The sequence below is a fragment of the Pelophylax lessonae genome, assembly GCF_965119305.1.
Source record: "Pelophylax lessonae genome assembly, chromosome: 4".
In the NCBI taxonomy this organism is placed as follows: Eukaryota; Metazoa; Chordata; class Amphibia; order Anura; family Ranidae; genus Pelophylax; species Pelophylax lessonae.
In genome coordinates this window covers 530,481,160-530,489,848 of record NC_138771.1, presented here as the reverse complement: position 1 = coordinate 530,489,848, position 8,689 = coordinate 530,481,160, and positions in this window count along the sequence as shown.

The window sequence follows — 8,689 nt, the reverse complement described above, 5'->3', positions numbered from 1 at the left end:
TTAGTCCCAACTCCCGGGTGCATTCCACCGATGAACTTAGCAGGTGGTAAGCGCCTGTTGGCCCTGCGCTGCTGTCAGGCTACTTGGGCCATGGAGGGGGAGCCCAAAACTGCAGGAATGCCTGTCCGCCTCTACGGGAAAAGGCACACACAGGACAGTAGAGTCTGACTCCTGACCGTGTGTGTGTTCACCAGACTCAAACTTGGAAGCTGTCCTCAGGCTTGCACTACTGTACCAATTATTATCGCCTTATCGATAATTTGCATTTTTATTCTCGTGGGTGCTTGTGTAGGCAGGGCCCCAGTGCACTGCATTGCTCGGGGCCTTGAATGCTCTTAAGATGGCACTGCTTGTATCAAGAACTCTTGATATATGGAGAATGTGGTTCCATCCGCATACAAATGACTGATGGCCAAGAAGTTGGTTAAACTGTTTGTTAGTGGGTTACATGGTCCCTCCTGTTAAAAATAAGCTGTGGCGGACATCTAAGGAATTGTGCGAACTGTGAAAGGTGTTTGCATTCTGCTTCTTCAAGCTGACAAAAGTAACTACACTGCATTATTATATAGACCAGGTAGCGCTTAGAAAACATTGTAGAGGTCTAGAGGCCACTCATTTGTTGATGCATATGTAGCGCTACCATCAAAGGAGACGCTAGTTAAAAAGGGTTCTCTGTTGCTGGCCTCAACCTTCTCAAAGATCTCAGCCCCTCTGATACACCAGGCTGAGTACATAAACACTCAGTATCATAGTGGAACTATTGCCAGAAACATTAGTACCCAACTATAATGCTAAAATGTAAAGAATACAAGCACAAAGCCAATTAAATAAAAAAACAAACTTAATGCATCCTCACAAAATAAAGTTGGCAAAAGCAGGTGGAGACAAAAGGTGTAATGAATGATAATGGTAACAATACACTTAGTATATGGAATATTTAACAATAAGGGCAAGCCATAAGTTGACACTTGCCACCCAGAACAGCAAAAACAGTGACAACGCCTGTGCAGAAGTGAGCGGTAAAATACATGAATCATGAACCTCTGGAGCTACAGTATACTGCCAAGGTGCACCAATGGATGCTATGCTAGGTCTAAAACCATTTGGTAAGCACTGTCAGTAGTGGAAAGGTCAAGAAGGGGTGTAGGAAGATAGCGGGATATTGCATGCAGGTTACGCAACAGGGGCAGTCCTTGAGATGTTACTTCAGCCAGGTACAGAAGTGTTGGTGCACTTAACGACAGTCCTGATGAACCTACATGCATTTAACGAAGTAATGGATGGAAGTAACATTCATGGAAGTAATATAGATGTGGAACAAGTACTGGGTACAGGTACGTCATGTGAAGTGACAATTTAGTATAGCGGGGGTATGGAGTTGGTAGGGGTGCAGTGTAGGTCTGGGATAAATGCGTTAAGAGCTGAGTGTACTTGGCATCATGCTCTCAGCAACTCAGAACCTGCAAGCAGTGTGTTTATTGGGACAAAAGCCCTCTTACAGTCCCCAGGGTGCAGCTGTAAGTATCCACGGCAGAGGGGGTCCCCTCAGTCTCTTTCAGAACCCTCTGGCAAACAGCTGTATGAGCAGGTGGTGGACGGATGCTCCAGCCTCTTTGTGTCTAGGTTGCAGGTGCTACTGGTGCGGCCGATAATACGCTTTAAAAGGTGTCTTTCACTTAAGGTATCAGGATTAGGTTATAAGTAGTGGCAGAGGTCCTTGGGATCCTGGACAAAAAAGCTCTGAACCCTCCCTGGCAGTAATGTAAAAATCCTCTCTCACTCCACCTGATTTCTCCAAGTCTATTGGGATCTGTAGTTCTGCAGCCACAGACACCTCACACAATGTAGCAGTCTCTTCCTAAGGACTACATGTCCCAGGGTGCTTTGCAGCAGTCCTGTGTCCTCCTCCTCCTGCTGCTGATTGGCTGAGCAAGGGAGGGTGGGGATGAAATTAGAAGCCTGCAGCACAGCCATCACAAAAAAGCGTGGAATCATGAGAGCTTCACTCTATTCAGAGGGGCAAAGCCACATTTCTTTAATAATGTTGATATTCTTTAAAGTGTAACTAAAGCCAAAATGTTTTTTTTTAATGTTTTTAATTTTCCACAGAGTAAGGGCTCTTTCACACGGGCGTTCCTTTTTTTTTTTTGCCCGATCAGGTCCTTTTTTTTTTTTTTGTAACGGACACGGATGACACTTGTGTCATCCGGTCCGTATGTCCGTTTTTCATCCCATTCGTTTGCGGATGAAAAACTGACATAATGCATGTCTATGTAAATATGGATGTCTGCGGATGACACCACTGACATCCGTTTTTGCGTCCGTTCCGTTTTTTGAAAGGAAGAAAAAATAGGGTTCTCCTCCGTTCAAAAAAACTGAACTGAACTGAACTGACGAAAAACGGATGTCAGCGGATGATCATCCACTGACATCTGTATTTACATAGAGATACATTATGTCAGTTTTTCATCCGCAAACGGATGGGATGAAAAACGGACATACGGAACGCCCGTGTGAAAGAGTCCTAAGGGAGGGTTATAAACCCCGTCAGTTTTTTTTTTTTCTTTTTGCCATCTGGGTCCTATTGAGGAGTCTTCCCTTGTCCTCTAGTCATACCCCCCCCCCCAAGCTTTTTGAAATGGGAACAAGGGACACCTATTAGCAAAAGTATGTAGGCATAGTACACACCCCCTACCACTACTCCTTAAAGAAAAATTATTCAAAACAATTATTAGATAAACCCACAAGTGATTTTTTTTTACCACTATCTTTTCTTTATACAGGCTTTTGAAATTTACAAATGCAGGACTTTAGAAATTGGATGAAAGGTTTAACACTGGGAAACACTTTTTGAAAGATAAAAAGTGCATTTTTTTATACAACTATGTAGATCAGACCCATAAGTCTGCACAGCCTATTGCATTAAGGTGTGCACCCCAAAGCTCAAACACACATACGTGCTTGCGTGTGTGTATGTCTGTGCAGTGCCTTAAAAAGGTATTCATACCCTTTGAAATTTTCCATATTTTGGCATTTTGCAACCAAAAATGTAAATGTATTTTATTGGGATTTTATGTGATAGACCAACACAAAGTGGCACATAATTGTGAAGTGGAAGGAAAATGATAAATGGTTTTCAAATTTTTTTACAAATAAATATCTGAAAAGTGTGCTGTGCATTTGTATTCAGCTCCCTTTACTCTGATACCCCTAACTAAAATCTAGTGGAACCAATTGCCTTCAGAAGTCACCTAATTAGTAAATAGAGTCCATCTGTGTGTAATTTAATTTCAGTATAAATACAGCTGTTCCTTGAAGCCCTCAGGGGTTTGTTAGAGAACCTTAGTGAACAAATAGCATCATGATGGCCAAGGAACACAACAGACAGGTCAGGGATAAGGTTGTGCAGAAGTTTAAAGCAGGGTTAGGTTATAAAAAAAAAATATCCCAACTTTGAACATCTCACGGAGCACTGTTCAATTCATCATTCAAATATGGAAAGAGAATGGCACAACTGCAAACCTACGAAGACATGGCTGTCCACTTAAACTGACAGGCTGGGCAAGGAGAGCATTAATCAGCGAAGCAGCCAAAAGACCCATGGTAACTCTGGGGGAGCTGCAGAGATCCGCAGCTCAGGGGGGAGAATCTGGCTACAGGACAACTATTAGTCGTACAGTCCACAAATCTGGCCTTTATGGAAGAGTGGCATAAAGAAAGCCATTGTTAAAAGAAAGCCATAAGAAGTCCCATTTGCAGATTGTGAGAAGCCATTTATGGGACACAGCAAACATGTGGAAGAAGGTCCTCTGGTCAGATGAGACCAAAATTTGAATTTTTGCCTAAAAGCAAAACACTATGTGTGATGGAAAACTAACTGCACATCACCCTGAACACACCATCCCCACCGTGAACCATGGTGGTGACAGCATCATTTTGTGGGATGCTTTTCTTCAGCAGGAACGGGGAAGCTAGTCACAGTTGATGGGAAGGTGGATGGAACCAAATACAGGGCAATCTAAAGGGCCATACACACTATCAGATTATCTGAAGACTTTTTCCTTCAGATTTACCTATTCTATGTAGTGCAAGGGCCTGCCGGATTGCATACAAATTGAAAGTGTTTAGGTTTGACCTCATATTATATGGTTTTGGTAAATCTGCAGACAAAAGTCTTCAGATAATCTGATAGTGTGTATGGCCCATTAGAAGAAAACCTGTTAGAGTCTGCAAAAGACTTGAGACTGGGGCACCTTCCAGCAGGAAAAGGACCCTAATGCCCCGTACACACGTGCAGATTATCTGAAGACTTTTGTCTGCAGACTTACCTTTTCTATGTAGTGCAAGGGCCTGCCGGATTGCATACAAATTGAAAGTGTTTAGGTTTGACCTCATATTATCTGGTTTTGGTAAGTCTGCAGACAAAAGTCTTCAGATAATCTGCACGTGTGTACGGGGCATAAGCATACGGCCAGAGCTAGAATGGAATGGTTTAGATCAAAGCATATTCATGTGTTAGAATGGCCCAGTCAAAGTCCAGACCCAAATCCAATTGAGAAACTGTGGCAAGACTTGAAAATCACTGTTCACAGACGCTGTCCATCCAATCTGACAGAGCTTGAGCTATTTTGCAAAGAACAATAGGCAAAAATGTCACTCTCTAGATGTGCAAAGCTGGTAGAGACTAGTGATCAAACGATATAATTTTTTTAGTGCCGATATCGATACCGATTTTTTGGACATCTGATATCGGTATTGGCCGATATTTTGTTTTTTCACAGGTACTGTGGTGGAGGGATCTGGGGGTCTAAAAGACCCCAAACCCCTCCTCTGCACTTAAAAGCATTAAAAACGCCAAGTTTAGCTATTTTGAATGCTCGCATTTTTTTGAATTTGCCGCCAAGTACCCGGAAGTGATGTCATGACATCACTTCCAGGTTTTTTACATGGAGACCCGATCAGAGCCGAATGTGGGTTTGATCGGGTCTTCTCTTTTGCGGCAGTGCAGGTAGGATGCCCAGGTCTCCAGGTGGGACGGGAGGACCGGGCGAGCTGCAGAAGGCGGCGGGAGGGGGGAGGCGTCCCCTCCCGCTTCTTGTAATGACAGTCGAGCGGCATCTCAGCCGCATGGGTTGTCATTACAAGACAGCCATCCTTCTGCTATGGACGCCGGTACCGGGGTGATGCCTCTAGCTGCAGGCATCACTCCAGTACATGCACTTTCCCGAAATATCGGCAATATCGATAACCTCAGGGGCCGATTCGGATATATCGGGGAAAGTGCATATCGGCCCCCAATATATCGGCATTGCTGATAATCGGTCGATCCCTAGTAGAGACATACCCAAAAAGAATTGCAGCTGTAATTGTAGCAAAGGGTGGTTCTACAAAGAATTGACTCAGGGGTGCTGAACACAAATGCATGCCACAATTTTCATATAATTATTTGTAAAAAAATTTAAAAACTAATTATCATTTTCCTTCTATTTCACAATTATGTGCAACTTTGTGTTGGTTTATCACACGGTTCTTCAAACTATGGCCCTCCAGTTGTTCAGGAACTACAATTCCAATCATGCCTAGTCAAGTCTGTGAATATCAGTTTTACAATGCCTAATGGGATGTGTAGTTCCGCAACAGCTGGAGGGCCGTAGTTTGAGGATTCCTGGTCTATCAGATAAAATCCCAATAAAATACATATACATTTATAGTTGTAACATGGCAAAATGTGGAAATACGAATATGTATATAGAGCAATATATGTATAAATCTATATCTATCTTTCTATATATACACTCACACACACATACTCTTATAAATAAATATAAAAAAAAATTTAAAATGTATTAAAACATGGACAGTGTTAGTAGGGCAGTGGGTGGTGTCAGTAGAGCACTGGATTTGTCACTAGGGCAGAGGTTGGTGTCAGTAGATGGTGTCAGTAGTTTTTTATTGTTGTTATTTTTTTTTTTTTTTTTATAGATTTTTTTTTTTTTACAATTTTTTTAGGAGCATCATTGGAGGGCTTTGGTGCAATATCAACAGCGGGAATCTGTGCCACACGGGATGATTAGGGTGTACCCAGGCACACCCTCTGCACAAGCCTATGATCAGACCAAAATGAGGGGGAAAGAAGAACATTGTTCCAAATCAGTGACAGTCCCTCCAAATCAGGCACAGTTGAGAGCTATGTCGTAGCCAGAACAGGAAGCAAAATAAAATCCCTACAAAGTGAGGGAATCCTGGTATGTCACCAGAACTAGTGTCCCCATTAGAAGATTCCCTCTCTATTCATTTTCTGATATCAACTCAAAATTTGGGATTTCCTTCTTCTTTTCTGTTTCGATGGTAACAGTAAACATGGCAAATAGAGAGGTTGAATCTTTTACATTTTCATCTTAAATAAACATTTTAAATGGAAAGCACTGTTAGTTTTCATTTTATCTTTGGAGAATATATCTCTGCCAACCTGTGTTGTGGAGGAGACGGAGCAGTGTTATTGCAGCCATCTGTTAAAAGGGAAGAAAGGGAAGGGGTGCTAATAGGACCTGCAGTGGAGGAGACAATGTGGTGCTATTACATACTGTATATCTCCTAAAGGGGAAAGGTGCAGTATGGACCTAAGGTAACCAGGTCCTACTGTTTGAGTCCATCTTATTTATAAATTAGGAAAGGAAGCAGTGATGTGTGTCAATATTTTCCATGAGGAATTTACGTGGAAGAGCATATCAAGTCTGAGCACTGAAGAGCACAGTATACTGTATATTATGTTTTCAGTTCTAGTGAGCGCTGCACTTAATTTTTGTTTGATTGGTGTAATCCGGTCCTTACCCACTTCTCCAATTTGTGCTCTCAGTTCCTTCAAAACTTCACATCTCTCATGCTTTGACTTCCTAACTTCAGCAGTACACACAGAAACAAAACAAAATATCCATTAGTAACCAATGTGAAATGAATCCATACCCTGTGACGCACAGTTGCACAATGAAGTAATTCCACTGTAAAGAAAAATTCTCTTCCTTGATAAAGTGCTCCGTGCTCTGTTAAAACAAAAGTGCTCCAGAGGAAGGTGCCACATTATCCAGCAGTATAAGGGCTCTTTCACACGGCCGCTCCGCTTGTCCGCAAATCATCCTATTTTTTTGCGGATGATTTGCGGACATAATGTAAGTCAATGGCATTGCGGATGACCACTCTTCTATGGTCTCTACTCACCTTCAGGCTCCTTTCTCCAACCCCAGAATAGATGGTATATAATAGTTAGGGCTCTTTCACACGGCCGCTCTGCTGATCTTATCCGCTGCGGGACTTTTTTTTTTTTCCCGGAGCGGATGACACTTGTGTCATCCGCTCCGTGTGTCCGCATATCATCCCATCCGTTTGCGGATGATATGCGGACATAATGTAAGTCTATGGACATTGCGGATGTCAGCGGATGACACCGCTGACACCCTATTTTTCCTCAGTGTAAAAAACGGAAAGGAAGGAAAATCGGATGTCAGCGGTGTCATCCGCTGACATCCGCAATGTCCATAGACTTACATTATGTCCGCATATCATCCGCAAACGGATGGGATGATATGCGGACACACGGAGCGGATGACACAAGTGTCATCCGCTCCGTGAAAAAAAAAAAAGTCCCGCAGCGGATAAGATCAGCGGAGCGGCCGTGTGAAAGAGCCCTAACTATTATATACCATCTATTCTGGGGGTGGAGAAAGGAGCCTGAAGGTGAGTGGAGACCATAGAAGAGTGGAGCAAAGAGACATACCACCCAGTAGAGAGGTTTATGACATCTCTTCCGGTAAGTGTGGGCACAACAGAGGGAGCACGGATCACTTTTTTTCTGAGCACAGAGCACTTTATACATACATAGTTAACATACTTAGTCTGGTTGAAAAAAGACTCAAGTCCATCTAGTTCAACCAATAAAAGGGAAAAAAATTATACAATCTTTTACCCACAGTTGATCCAGAGGAAGGCAAAAAAAAAAAATCCCAGCAAAGCATGATCCAGTTTGCTCCAGCAGTGGAAAAAATGATCCCTGAAGAAGCAATCGGATATTCCCTGGATCATCAACTATACCTATAAATGGTAGTATCCAGTTATATTTGATATATTTAGGAAAGAATTCAGGAAAAATATTTTTTCTTTACAGTGGAACTACTTAATTGTTCAATTGTGCGTCACGGGCTATGGATTCATTTCACATTGGGTACTAATGGATATTTACTAGTTTTGTTTCTATGTGTACTGTATATTGCTGTGATTATATTTGCCATTATTTAGTGATTTGTACACTTGAGCAGCAGCATCAGTACTGGTATAAAGTTCCAAAGTGCAGGTTTTTGTTTTAAAACCTCATAACTTCACACTTGACTGATTTTCTATATTATTTCTGTATAGTTAAAAAAAAAAAAGAAAACAAATGACAGTGTAAAGTGCAAGAACATCACTAATTTCTAACCTTCCCCCATCTGCTCAGAAAGACCACAGTCCCAGTTACAGAATATGTGAGCAGAGCTAGTAGAAAATCAGCAGAAGAGTCAAAACTGAGTTTACTGATGTGCAGTTAGGGCTGGTTCACACTTATGCGAGTGCGGGAAGGCTGCGAATTCGCAGCCTGATCCTGCATCGCACACGCACCCCCGGCAGTTCACACTGCCATATGCGATACGCTGGAGGTGTC